The sequence below is a fragment of the Siniperca chuatsi genome, linkage group LG5 (assembly GCF_020085105.1).
Source record: "Siniperca chuatsi isolate FFG_IHB_CAS linkage group LG5, ASM2008510v1, whole genome shotgun sequence".
NCBI classification, from domain to species: Eukaryota; Metazoa; Chordata; class Actinopteri; order Centrarchiformes; family Sinipercidae; genus Siniperca; species Siniperca chuatsi.
Genome location: NC_058046.1, coordinates 5551687 through 5566633, shown reverse-complemented (window position 1 = coordinate 5566633; position 14947 = coordinate 5551687). Strand labels below are relative to the sequence as shown.

The following is a 14947-nucleotide window of genomic DNA, read 5'->3' as shown; positions in this document are numbered from 1 at the left end:
TACTGAGTGCATCTGTTAGTGTTATGTACGCTACAAAGCATTGTGGGCCATAGGTCATGGTTGGGGTCTGATAGCATTTAACTGAATCTAAATCAGTATCAAATCTAAATTATTTCGAATTCACTAGTTTGGTTTAGCTTTCTGAAATTTTAAGTTAAGGTTAACTTTACCTACATAGAAATATAGTTGTAAGTTCCCAGGTCAGGAAAAATGATCAAATAATACATAAACAAGCACAAGAATCAGACTAACCCTTTGATGCCAACTTTCAATACTCAGCAATTTTTGATACTTAATGTCAGTCGGTACTCTTACAAGTATTAAGGTTCAATACCCAGCTCTACTCACAACTTCAGCTTATAATTCTGCATTTCCTACTACACAGTAAAACTAAAAATAGAGAAAGTTGTAAAAACTGTATAAACATTTTGTCACAATTTTAAGTTTTGTTTTCTAATAGCTGTTATGTTCTTCTGGGTTCTAAGCAGCCATTTGCATTGATTTACTCCTGCCAAAGTAGTCAGGGGTATCTACAATAATTTAAAAACACTACAAGACTCATGATAGCATTCAAAGCATTGCGTGTGAGACATTCGGCAAAAACAAGATGTTAAGTGTGACACTCCAGTATTGAATGTAATATTTGTACTTTTTGGTGCCTGTGGTAAAAAAAAACTTTCTGCTTCAATTTTTTTTTTTCCAAACAAGTATGGGTTAATACTATGAACTTCTTTTTTTTGGATCTAGAGACTCTTGGTACCTTTGTATAGTCTGCATGTGAATATCTTGTGTACTAGCATGTGTGCTTTTTGTGTCTGCACCTACATGTTGTTAAATAATGTTAAATAACAAATTTAAAATATTTATTTGTTGGGACACAAATGCTGATTGCATTTTTAACAGAGATAGTAGGTTTTTACAGAAAGTGAGGAGGTAAATGGTGTCCTATTTAATTGTGAAGGGCTATTCATCGCATTATCTATTACCTCTGTGATTGTCTGTACAAAATATAACTGAGGTAAATAGTAAAGCTTCTGGGTATTAACAAAGGCCTTTCAATGCTACTGCTTTTTGGCATTAGTGGTATAATAACATTTTTCTTTGCACATACTCGGATGTAATTTGCTATATACAAAGGGGATCGATAATTTAATTACTAGAAGACTTAAAATGATAAAAACTGCTTTGCCTCTAGGAAAAAGCTAACTCCCTTAATGAATTAAAATTTCAAACATTTTGCCCCAAATCTCTTCTAAACTTTGGAATACAAAATGTGCCAAGTAACAACATTTATGCACATTTACTACAATAATATAATCATTATATTGCATTGCATTGCCAGATGTCGTGTTGTAGCAAAAGCCAGGTGCAACTTTTTTTGCTGGACGACCCTGCATTGTTCTGCTGGAGCCCCTCTGCGTTGGCACCCAAGCTGCTAACTTAAAACTGAAATGTCATCAAAATTAACTTACAAGTAGCATAAAAGAAAGATACTGGAAGGTCACTGGCTTTGCAATGAAATGTAGAGGGGGCCATTATGTAAGCAATGCACAATGAGGAGTTCTGATTTATATGAAAACAACAGACAAGGTGAAGATGAAGACCATGATGCATGGGACTTTTCCTTCACCAGGAATATATCAGAGCAGCTCAGAGTGGATTATCGCTCTTTTACTGTGGCCAGTGACCAAAGGAGAAGATAGGCTTTTTTCAAACTGAAACTGTTTCTATTTGTGTGTTTGTAGTTGGTTTAATGTTAGTTTCACCAGTGAGAGTTAACTAGTAATGTAGCCGAAGTAATGTTTGGTTGGGTATCTGCAGTTTAATACATGTTACACAATGATTTAGACCAGTGGCTAAACTATTAACCATTATCATAAATACACAATTTAAACCGACACAACTAATCAGTAATGAGTATTTTCTATGGTCATAGTAACACTTCAGGTGATGCCCCATTTCAAGTAAACTGGAATGTCAATGTAATAATTCAACACAGCCTAATCAAAACAACATTTTATTCAGAATAAAGGTCAATATTCTGATAATCATTGTTTATATAAAATGTCAGTGAATGATTCAGCTGGGTTGTTTGGAAGCAGAATAGAATAAAACATACCATGCCTCATAGTGACTCATTCAAGCCAAATCCTTTGACAACCCAGTAGACAACTCTGGAAATCAAGTATTTATGTACAGCTAGAAGCTATTTTGAGGACGACTATATAAAAATGTACACTATTCTTCTTAAAAATTTCTTTTGACTACGTAGCAACAACTACATTTGCAAACTATTTGAAATCTTGGCAAAAGCAAAATAAACACCAAATATTTATTGTAAATTACTGTAGTTTCGCTAAGAAATGTGGATGAGACAAACATGCTTGTTCTTTTGCTGTGATAAGGATGGTAAGAATTGACCAGAGCAATATCTGTGCGCTGAATTCATCCAGGCATGGTGCTTTCCTTCCTTGAAATATTTTTTTTCTTTCAAGATCTGTGAAACAGTGAACACTGCTCATCATATAATTCATACTGTTGTTGTATTATTTATTTTCAACAAATACAGGGTTATTCTTAACTATTCTAATTATTTTGTCTATGAGAAAAGATGGAAATGTGTCATTTATCTCCAGGGGAACAAGGGTAACAATAAGGCTGCGTCTGAAATCGTTCACTATTCATAGTCTACTAATTGGTGTTTGCCATTTTATCCTGTTGCAGTAAGAATTAGTATACCCTAAGTGTACTCAAACTATCCCACAGTATAACATGAACATTTGAGACCAAGCGATGGTTACTATCACAGCACTAAGATCCAGAACAGAAATGACTTTTGACACAGAGCCATGACCAGAATAATGTCTCATATTGTCTTATAAATTTACCAACCAACACACCAAACAGCCCGTATTGTGAGTAGGGAGTGATTTCTGACACAAACTTTCCATTCTTTGAGTTGCTTTCTTTCTACTTAGCTGAAAAGCTCGATGCTTGCCTTCTATCTTTCTGTGTTCTATATACACTCAGTGACCAGAAAAAGAGACCCCTGTTTAGTAACACCTTGAACCACTTTTGGCCCTTACAAGAGCTCTAAAGCATTGTGGCAGAGACAACAAGGTTCCTATAGCATGCTGGTGTTAAAAATGTAGGATTCAGTATGTGATGCATGGCCAAGGCCGATGGTACTGATATCAGGGTATTATGTCAGCAAACGCATTAACATTATTTCACGTGAATGTTCCTTGAACCATTCCTTGGGTTCCTGAACTAAGAAAGGATGTAATGTCTGTTCAAAAAGAGGCATCATCTCTTTTATCTATATGCTTTCTGTATATGCTCAGTGTTTTGTCCCATCAACACAAATTTTTAAGTCTTACCATGTGCACACTGTCTAATAGCTTTGTTTTTTTATGTTTATGTTCTGAAGACCCATCATTCATCAGATTCCCAAAGAGGCAATCAAGGTTTCAGTCATTCCTTGGTTCATTCCTTTGGAGATACATAATGTCCATGAGTGGCTGAACCTGGACAATACTGATGTTAAGTTGAGCTCTGGCATCATGGTTGGTTTTGACCTCCAGGTATTGAAGGAACCAGTGCACACCAGTTGAAAGCCCGATGTCTCCCACATTCATTCACCAAGGACTGCCTCCCACTCGGCAGTCTTGACCATGATCACAGCAGAAAAGGAATGAATGATCCTCTGCAGGAGCAGAGGTTCCATTTCTCTGGTCAATGAGTGTGTATTTCCTTTTTGATAAAATGTAAAGAGTATTGAATCAATGGAGAAAAAAAAAGTTGTGGTTGTGTTTATGCTTGAAAAAATTGTCAAGCTCATTTCTGTCTTGCCTTTGTATCAAGATATATTTCAATGTGCCCAAACTGTGAGAGGGTGCATCTGTGTTCTTGTGAACAGCAAAATATTCAAACAGTCATTAATAAAGAAATTGTTCTTAACTAATTAACAATAAAGTACTAAAATCTCACCCTGGCACAGTAATTGATTAAGTGTAAATATAGAAGAACAATCCAAAGAAACCATGCAACACATTGCAGTTTACAGTAATAAGTCTGATTCATCAGACTGCTGAAATCTGTAAATTAATCATTGATCACTGTTCAGCTCTTTTAACTCATGGGACCTTATGAGAGCACTGAGATTCAGTTGACACTGATCTTTGCTGCCAATAGTGCTTAAAAGCAGATTTGAAACCACTGAGTAACTATACTAAAGAGAAATGTCAGGGAATTTGCCAAGGTACATGTGTCATTTGCCTTAAGTTTGGGTACTCTTTATTTTTCTCCAAAACAAAAATCACAGACAGACAAAACTGACTGAGTGGCTGGTATAATATATTACTAAAATCTCTACAAGTTGTTTGAACTTTGTTTTAGTGTTTTTTTAACTAGTGATGAACATTCAGAAGATGTGAATCTAGAGCTATGAAATTTACAGACTGAAGCTGCAATATATTTTTGTATCAGGCGAGGATTTGATTTTCTTCTAAAGCTTCAGGAATGGCAGTCTGTTAAACCTGCTGTTACAGCTGCTTCATCCCATAACCTTAACCTAATATTTTCATTTAATTTTAATGAAAGAGGTTTATTATCACATAATTATATGGATAATTCAGAGGCTTTTCCATTTTGAAACAAATACAATTCTAAAGGAAAGACTAAAGTTGTATATAAAGTCTTATTTTTTTATTTTGTTTTAACATTTGTAGATTTTTTTAGGCATTGCAATTGTTAAATACAGTACAGTAGCTTTAACTGAAAAATACTTAAATTGGTCAGTGAATATCAAAACAGACATTTTTAGTATTATGATTTGTAATTTTTTATTAGATGTATGTATTTATTAGCTGCATGTTATATTTTTACTTTTTCGCTGTTGGACTGCTTTATCTGTTGGTGGGACACCACAAATAGACAGTAATATTATGTTGTTAAGTTTGTTTACAGCAACTGAAATTATCAACTGCAGGTTATCAATGTGACATGTGAAACGCTGACACAGATTATGGAGTTGCAAGAACACACAAAAAGCAGGTATAGGTTTGGAGTACTGTATGTTAAGTGTGCAAGGAGCAAGTCCAGATGGATCATATGAAGGAGAGGTGAACGAGGTGGTTGGTGGGGCTTCTTGGGAGAAGAATGCATTTTTGAGGTGCTTGATGGTCAAAAACTCTTGTCAGAAGGGGTGTGTTTTGTTTTCTGATATAGTATGGGGCTTGGGTGTGGCAAAATGGCTTGATAGCGCCCCTACAAAAATCCAACAAAGCCACCGCAGTACGTTTCACTATGATGTACAAAATTTGGGAGGCAGATGTATCATGTCTAGACTTTTAAAAAAACCTCTTGGAGCCATACGCTAAGCCCAACAGGAAGTAAGCCATTTTGAATTTTACATTTTTACAGGCTCCGTACTTTAACAAATTCCTCCTAGAGAATAAATCAGATCGCCTTCAAATTTGGGCAGTGTAATCTAAGGACCGTTGTGATGCTGTAATTAAGGCCCAAAAATGCAATTTTTGAAAGGACACGCCCCTCACACCATAAGTCCAATTGACATGACATTTCCTCACAAAAGTCCAGCTCAATGTGCTCTACAAAAAAGCCTCTTGGACCATTAAAGTCCGCCATGATGGATTTTTTGATAATTTGCATAATGTGACAGTAAAGTGACATCTACCTTTTGGACACCAAACACCAAACTATCAACACCAAATTTGGGATACAGCATTGCAGGACTGAGATACACATTTCTATTATAAATGAGCAACATTAGTCAAAAAACATGTACCAACAAACATCAATCAAAATATCTTCGCAAAGGTGGGGCTTGGCAGGAAAAGGGCCATAACTTATTAACGATTTGTGTGTTCGATTGACGATGTGTTCAGTCCGTCTTTGGGAATACGCATGCCAAAGCATTTTGAGCCCAACCCATAGGGGGCGCCATAAATGCAAAAAACTTTACCTCAAAACCTGGTGGACAGAATTTCACCAAATTCAACGTGAATGCTCTGGGGTCAAGTATTAACCAAAATCTGTCATGTTGATTTGTGCATGTGGGCGCAGTCTAGCCAGACAACACGGCATAGTTTGAGACACAGATCAAGGATTACTTGTAAGTAATTACTTACTTTGCGTCAGCAGAGACAACCCATTGCAGGATGTGGTTCTCCCTGAAGGGTCAGGGAGGTCCCCTGGGTTTGGATGCGCTGTCTCACGAGTGGCCAGAAGGATTGTTATACGCTTTTCCTCCAATATTTCCTCTCATACCCCAGGTACTCAACAGGATTGCCCTGAGCCATTACAGGGTGCTGTTAATAGCCCCCCGGTGGCCAAGGAGGCCTTGGTTCCCAACACTTTTTTGCTTTGTTCACGGTCCTTGGCCACTGACAGTCAGGGCGGACCTTCACTCCCAGGCAAAGGGTCAAATATGGTACCCCAAACCAGCCATCATGCAGCTCTGGGCTTGACCCATTTTCAGTACCCCTCTAAGGGTTAGATGAGGCTGTCTTAAAGACCATAGGCAATGCCAGTGCTGCCTCTACTCGTGCTAACTATGACCAGAAGTGGAGGGTGTTCTAGGCTGGTAGATCCAGCCACTTGCCCCATCGAGGTGGCTCTCCGCTTTCTTTAGTCACTCTTGGACTCAGAAAGGGCGACTAGCAATATTAGGTGTGCACTGCCTCCATATCTCTCTTTCACAAAGTACACTTAGTTATCTGTGCAAATAAGTAACAGAGTAAAAAAACAGTGAACCCCGTCTCTGGGCATAACGTAGTGTTTTTCCTGCATGCCTGTACGACGTGCAACGTTTGACAGCCAATCACCAGCATTATTAGATCTTGGCGCAAGCATGCTGCATGCTTATTGGCGCACTGACGCTGATGAGATTTCCTTCTTAGGTATCGAAATTTGGTAACGAATGACAAGGCATTATTTTATACTTGATGGTATCAAAGCAATTTGGTCGTGCCATAAAAGTATCGAAGTTCGGTACCCAGCCCTACATCCCTTAGTGTCTCAGTTCATTAAGTACCACCTGTGACCAGGGAGGACTCTCAGAGTGCCATCGTGGGACCTCAATTTGGTACTAAGATCGCTGACTCGAGCTCCTTATGAACCCATAGAGCAGTCCAACTTTAAGTTTCTGTCTCACAAAACAGCTTTCCTCCTGGCTATTTTGTTCTGCCAAGAGAGTAGGTGAGTTACATGCTCTGTCTGTAAGTGAGAAATGTTTGAGATGGAAGGCTGATAACAGGCGTGTCTCTCTGGCCAAATTCCTCATTTTTGCCTAAAGTGGTAAACCCTCAGACTAGGGCTGCAAAATTTATCAAAATTGCAATATGGCCAAGTGCAATAACCAAATCACAGAAGCTGCAATTTGTGTTTCAAATGTGTGGAAAAACAGCATTATAATTAAGTACTGTAGTGCTGCAGTGATGCCCTGGCCTATAAATCTTGTTCTCCAGATGTAAGAAAACATGTTTGTTTGATACAGACCCCAACAAATGTCACATAATCATGATTTTAATAGTTTCTTTCAGTGAAAATAAAAATTGTGATGCAAAAATGATCATTCCCACTAATGGTGAATTATATTGAGATCAGCGCATTTCAACTCAATCCGGCTCTCCCCCAGGGTGAAGTAGACCTGCTTACTTTGTGTCCAGTGAGGGCACTAAGGGCTTATATTGCACACACTCAGTCTGAGGCGCTCACACTATATTATTTGTCTGTTCCAATAAAAAAAATAATAATTTGGGGCTCCCTGTGTATAAACAGTGTTTTTCTTATTGGATTGTCACCACGGTAATCTGGTAGCTCACTCCTGGGCCGCTTTAAAAGGGGTTCCTCTTTCGGAAATCTGTGCAGCAGCAACATCGAGTGCTGGGCGAGGTGGTGAGGGAGTGGAGTCCTCCTCGCAACGCTGATGATACTAGTCACCCAAGGTAAAGACCGTTTGGTGTCCTGGATCCATAGTTATAGTCATAACTTACGATCTATTTCAACCTCACTCAGACCGTCACCATCTCTTGTCGCTCAGAACTGGCTAAGGCATTCCAGGCAAGAGGAGGAGGCATGCTCACATGCATGCTTTTATGGGTGGCGAGCCAAGCCTAATAGATGATGGCATCATTCAGGGTAAAGACTGTGGTGATAGTCATCGTTCGGTCTCATTGATCCATAGTTATAGTCATAACTTATATTTTTTATATTCATTGTTTTTCTTCAATATCACTAAGTAATTGCTGTGTCATGACGACAGCGCAGAGGTGCGGGGATGTTTATTTGTGCTTTAGAACGTAACTGCTGTGAAACCATCAGAAAAATCACGTAAACGTTTTATTTCTCTGATTAACCAGCTTTCTTCTACCGGCGCTCCCTCTCCTTATTAACTCTACACACAATTTTTCAGCATATATGCAAGCCAGACACAGATGTCTGGGTCTGAGCTGGGTACACGAACCAAGTGAGGACACTGGGAGAGTATCATAGTTTGGCCCATGAACTGTTTTACTGACTGTGGAGCCGTTTGACCGGTCTGATCGCCAGATTGGCTACGGCAGCGCAAAGTTGGGTTGCGTTTCTGAAAACATAGTGTTGTCTGTTCATTAGTAAGGAGTGCTTTTTAATATCTTTTGTCCTTGTAGCTGTTTAATATAAAGCCATACAGTTGTCTGTCTGCTACCTTAGAAATTCCATTGAATAAGTGTGAGAAAATATTTAGGTTAGAATCTAGGCTTGTTTTACACTGATTGACAGTGCCAGTGTGTGTGTGTTTATTTGATTATGTTGGTGTTTTTATCATGTTGGAGCAGGTTAAAACCTACAGTTTTGCAGTTAATATGCATTATACAATAACATACAGTTTGTCAAAATAAAATGAACTCAAATGGTCAATTTGATTTTCTGGAGGAAAATTAATCGTTTAGATTAAGCTGTAAAATACTCAATAGTTTCATTGATAGAAAAATAGTCATTAGTGGCAGCCCTAGAATCAAACACCTGTTATCAGTGTTTAATAAAATAAATCAAATCACTGGATATGAGCCAGATATAAAGAGAGTTAGCCTGTGCTACAGTACATCCTACAAGCTACTGTATGACTTTGAGCCTGTAAGGAGATAAATTCAGCTACAGATATGGCTTCAGTTGCTGTGTAATTATCTCTTCCAACATGTACCTCAACAATTAATTCTGAATCCATTTTCTTTAGGCTAAGATTAGTGGCTTCCTTTTAGTCAGTCATTCAGTGGACAAATTACATGGCTGTGGGATTATATATTGTATCCCATCACCCTCCCAGAAGGCGTACAGTATGTACATAAATCTACCATTATCTTCACTTACATACCCCAGTGTGCATTGACAAGTCAGGGAAAAGAAGAATGAGCTTTCCATTTACATATAATTGATGTCGATGTACAGTAGTCTATGTCTCTGGTCTGTTCTTGAGGCTAAATACTTAAATATCACTAGGTTTGTTCACTGTTACCAAAATTGGTTTGGTTTAATAACTGAACGTGGTTCTCTCTTAGGGTTGTGCCAGGTCAGAACCATGTAAGAAATTAAGAAATGTTATTTATAGCACCATATGCAAGAAGCACCATTATATTAGATGGCAGCAAGTTAGATAGTTTTAGAGGTAATCGGCACAACTGCTAGAGTTCATCATGTAAACCTTTATTCTATGTATGCAAGTAACATGGCCCTTAAAGTGAGTGTTCACACTTGCTGTCTTCTTTTCAGGTCTTTTTGTTCATGTTTTAGGTAAGATTATTAAGTAAATGTCCTTTTGAAATTTGAGTTACACACCTATTGCCTGGTCTGGCATGAAGCATTATGGGGCTTTCTCCCTCAAAACAAAAGCAATAACAATTTTCACAAAACCTGTGAAGAACCTTATCAACCTTTTCTAACTAGTCTCAATGAAAACGTCAAGTTTTAACACTTCTTTTATTTGTCCATGTGTCCATCTGTGTGAACGGACTACAGTGAAGATGTTCAAATTATGAGCAAAACCGAGTACTTTCACAGCTCGCCCTGACGTTTAGATTCAATAGAGAAATTAATTACAGAAGCTAAAAAAGTGTTTGTCCAGATATAATACCTTGAGTGTAAAAAGCAAAACAAATTGTTTTTACTTTTCCAAAACATTTTTCATTACCTTAGTGAAGACAATATTTGAGTGTCACACTGCTTCATTTCCAGTAATTCTGTAACTTCAGACATCTCATCAACCCTCACATAAGATAATAAGTGGCTGGATGGCTGCATGCGGTGCCTGCAGCAGATCATAAGCAGATGACCGTATAAGGGCATCCGTGGTGAGCTGACGTCGGCTTAACACGCAAGTATAAAAAAAAAAAAAAACGTTGGAAACTTAGTATTCACAGCAGTCTGAAGCCTGAGCTTTTTGCTCACAGGGATTACTTTTACATACATTTACCTCATTTTTTGAAACTTTGGCCATGCACGCACACACATATACATATGACAGAAAATAAGGAAAAGCATTATAGGTGCCCTTTAAGACAGTTGAAATATTTAAGGTTTTTTTGTCATATTTCATCATTTCAGAAATCTGTAGGAGCTGGTGCTTTTTTTTTTGCACAGTTCATTAAGGAATGCGTGTATAAATGATAAAACCTTTGCCAACAGAGCAAACAAACAAAACCCACAAGCTGGCTGCCTAATCCACACAACAAACATTGTGAAAACTTTGCTAGTGGGTTTTATGTTTATTGGCAGAATGACTGACTTTGCCTTTTACTTTACATCATCTATTTCAAAATAAACGAAAGGTTGTATAGATTGCACGTAGTAAACTGTATTTGGAACAAGAGATTTTGGGAAACAGATTTTCTTGTCCTAAAACACAATTCAAAAGCTACATATTCTGTGGGAAGAGGGTGGAGAAATGCCAACAATCAATCAACTTCAGTGGACAAAACATCAAAACTGTCCACTTACAGCTACATTTAGTTTAGAATTTTTGTGTTTCTCAAGGACAATTTCCCATAATTTCCATGGATTAATTTTTTTCATTTTTCTCCCAATATGCAAGAGCCAATCCCACTCACACTGTTGGTACTTACTTGTTTGGCATACGTTTATTTTTTTCTATTCACCAAGAGGGCGTAACACACATGAAGATTCAAGCCATCGATGGAAACAGCCTGGGTTTAAAGAAAAAAAAGTTTGAGGAAAATACTTCTGCAGAGTAACCTGCTCATCATGGATTGGCAAAAAGACCTGTACAATACAATGGAATCCAATACAGCAGCTTTGCAAAAGCTACTACCATTCAACCCAATAAAGTAACTGATATGACTGCATCGAAATCGTGGATGATTTGTCACTTGAAATTGAAATGAAATTACACGTTTCTTCAAAAGATTTCACTTTGCTACACTAACATGTTTTCACAAAAGCCACTCACAATACCAAACAAAACAAAAATGACTGATGACTGAACATATTGCACATTTGAATAATCTTCATTGTAGACTGATATGCTTTGAAGTTTAGAGAAACTACATCAAGTACAACGCCAGATAAAATGCACCCACAACTAAATACCATGGAAAACAAAACAATTCAAGCAAGAAAAATAAATAACCAACTCAAAATTCGATATTTATTTTTCTATTTATGTATTCATATCTAAGACAACTCATACCTTATCTAACACAGCCTGGATGTTGATGATCTTTCTTTAGGCAACTTCTGTTCTTCAGAAGGTTTTGATCAGGTCTCTCAGCGAGCAGTCACCTGTAAATTTATGAGAAATGTATTAGTACAGTGACATCCTGTGCACTGACTCTGAAAAGACTAACAAGCAGTCAGTCAAGCTAACAAGCTGCACTGAGGCTGATGTCAGGGAGGTCATATTGCCACATTGTTTTTTAGGTTATAATCATTTTGCAACTGTGTTCCCTCAAGGTCCGCAATCATTCACAGAAATCACTTTCCAGGACATCTCAAGGTGCATGACCAGGAGAATATGTTTCTTTGTGTAATTCATTTAAAAAAAACAAAAGAAACAGTTAGCGTAAGTCAACGATGAGACCAGGGTAAGAGTTCAGAAAAAAGGCTCATCTGAAATCTTTAGTATTGATGGAGCAAATCTAAATTTCTTAGTTTGAGAAGAGCTGATTTAGTAGAAGTTAAATTCACCCAGTGAATAGTGGAATGAGTCTGAATTGTGTTTGTGGGAACTTTTAAAAGCAATTACCAATCAAATGGTGATCCTGTATGATTTCATCTTTACCTTGTCCCTGAACAGAGCTGGAATTTCATCTGCCAGCTGCTGCTAGGACATTAGCAATAAAGAACTGGGGGATTGTGATGCTCATAAAGTTCACAAAAGGTATCTTTACAATAAAAACTTTTCTACAACGATTCATTTATTCCGGGACATTTCTATCCATTTTTTTTCCAGGTTTCCTGCAGCATATCACATAGTGTAAAGTAATGAAAACAAAATTATACTTTAATGAAATAAAACATTAACTTTGGGGAGAAAAGAAGCACTCTGTCACACAGCAAATTCCACATATTTAAAAAGGTCCAGTGTGTAGGATTTAGTGGCATCTAGCTGTGAAATTGCAGTTTGCAACCATTTGAATGATGCTGGCCTCACCGTTTCAAGCGTGTAGAAGAAACTACGGTGGCAGCAAAACTCGTGAAAAACGCAAACAGCCCTATCTTGGTTGTCCGTTTTGAGCTACTGTAGAAACATGGCGGTGCAACATGGTGACCTCCGTGGAAAGGGACCCGCTCCCTCTGTAGATAAAAACGGCTTATTCTAAGGTAATGAAAACACAACCGTTCTTATTTTCAGGTGATTATACACTAATGAAAACGTACTTATAAATATTATATTCCATTTCTGCAAATAGCTCCTCCTAAATGTTACACACTGGACCTTTAACGAGTGTGGTTATTGTTTAGACCAGTAGTTCTCAGCTTTTTCTGTCATGCCTTCCTTCAGAAGCTGAAAAAATAAATCATACCCACCCCAGCAAAAGCAATTTTCATTTTAATCAATCATTAACAACACTGGGGAAACTACTAAGAAAACAAGCCAAGTTGAATTTTAATGAAATGAACAAAAGATTCAGGTTAGCAAGATAGCCTTGCTCGTATCACAGCACTTTTGTTTGTTTATGTCACCACATGAATCACATTCATGCAACTTTAGGTCCGCTCAACATTCTTCCCCCTGGACATCCATTTGAGAACTACTGGTTTAGAGACAATCATCTACGAACTTAATCGATCATGAGACAAGACAAACAATTTCAAAGGGAAACCACACTTTTTTTTCCATGACTGGAAAGCTGAATTACAGATTTCCAGAGTTTTGCAAGATATGCAGAAACTGTAGCCTATTTTAAATGAAAGGCCTTTTCCTGATTAGCAATGATCAGCCCTGCATTTTACTTAGCAAGCCTTGAATTCTATTATATCACCTCACCAAAGTAGCTACCTTTGCATATTCTAACATATCATCACATACTACATCTTTTCAGGGGCATACTATAATCATCTGAAGTAACAGCTAAGAGCAGTTCTGCAAAAATGTGATGTACTAGACAGGAATCAAAGGCTGTAACGTTACTTACCACTTGTCTGACCATGTTGGTCAATGCATCTCACATGCAGCCCATGACCTGGATGAAGAGCGAGAAAATCAATCAAGAAAAACTCAGAGAGCGTTCAAAATAATGCTTAACATCACAACCATGTTACACTGAACATAACATTAACTTTAGGTGCACTGTTAACTCACAGTCTGTCTCTGCATTGTAGTTGCCCTCTTCAATTATCAGGTTAACTAAGTTAATACAACGTAAAGCTATAGCTAGCTAACATTAGCTAGCGTTAATGTCTGCCACCTGTACAATATAACTCGAACCGGTTAACGACATAAACCAATACAGGTAGGTTTTGTCCTCTGACATGCGCAGTAGATGGTCTTCAAGTAACCGGATTTTTTACAGTGCACTAAATTTCACCCGGCGTACGCCGAAAGTCCCCCAGAAAGGCGGAGACAGGACTCCATATTCAGATGCTGAAAGCCACGGTTTGCTGTTTGACGCGCTCAAACAATGGATTATTAGAAGAGCGATTTATTAAAAGAATAACACACTAATACATCCATGGCTCCCACCTGGCAGCCGTGACAGTCCCGCCGGTGATGCAAAAACATGAACAAAACAAACGCACCTTACAGTTCAACAGGTGGTGACAGTTCCCTAATGAAAGACACATCAACATGAAAGCATCACAGGACTGTTATTTTAAAATGTACAAGATAACTGACATTCCTCAACTGTATAATCGATTTTATTTTTATTTTTTTTTACAATGCAACTAGGGGAACATACTTGCAACATTATCAACAACAGGCCTACATTCACTGTGTAAGGTCCTGTTTAATGGCAAATCTGTGACAGAAACAGACACAAAGAAAGACATTAGTGAAACATTATAGCTAATTGGGTTAAGACCTGATTCTAAATTCATTAATTAAAAAAAGAAGAAGGAAGGACCTATGTTTAAGCCATGACCTTAATTAAATTATTTGATCAGGTTATGTTGATATTAAGTTTCTATAGCCTATATCAATCTCTTAGAAAGTGTGGGAGTGAAGTTAAATGTGGGTACATTGTCAGTTGTGAATGATAAGCAGCTATGTACATTTTCCCAAGATGTTTCATATAAATAACAGCTCAGATGTTAGTCTACATATAAATGCTTTTATTCTAAACATTTGGCACACATGTTTTATAACAATAAAAATAGGCAGGCCTACCTGTAGTAATACAATTTTGGACTTTTACAGGCCATAATGTAAAGTCAGTATTTATATAATAGCCCAATATAACAAATCTCAAATTTGCCTCAAGGGGCTTTA

The 14947-nt window shown here is 37.6% G+C and overlaps 1 long non-coding RNA gene across 5 annotated transcripts in view; it reads right to left on the bottom strand.

The window, feature by feature from the left end:
* Positions 1-13979, bottom strand: part of LOC122876069 — an 85086-nt gene extending 71107 nt beyond the window's left edge. For all 5 annotated transcript variants that reach the window (XR_006377994.1, XR_006377995.1, XR_006377997.1 and 2 more), the window contains exons 1-4: positions 13820-13979; positions 13653-13700; positions 11705-11796; positions 11121-11201 (exon numbers count right to left, since the gene is read on the bottom strand). This is a non-coding gene — a long non-coding RNA (uncharacterized LOC122876069). The remainder of the gene's footprint in view (positions 1-11120; positions 11202-11704; positions 11797-13652; positions 13701-13819) is intronic.
* Between the last annotated feature and the right edge of the window lie 968 nt (positions 13980-14947).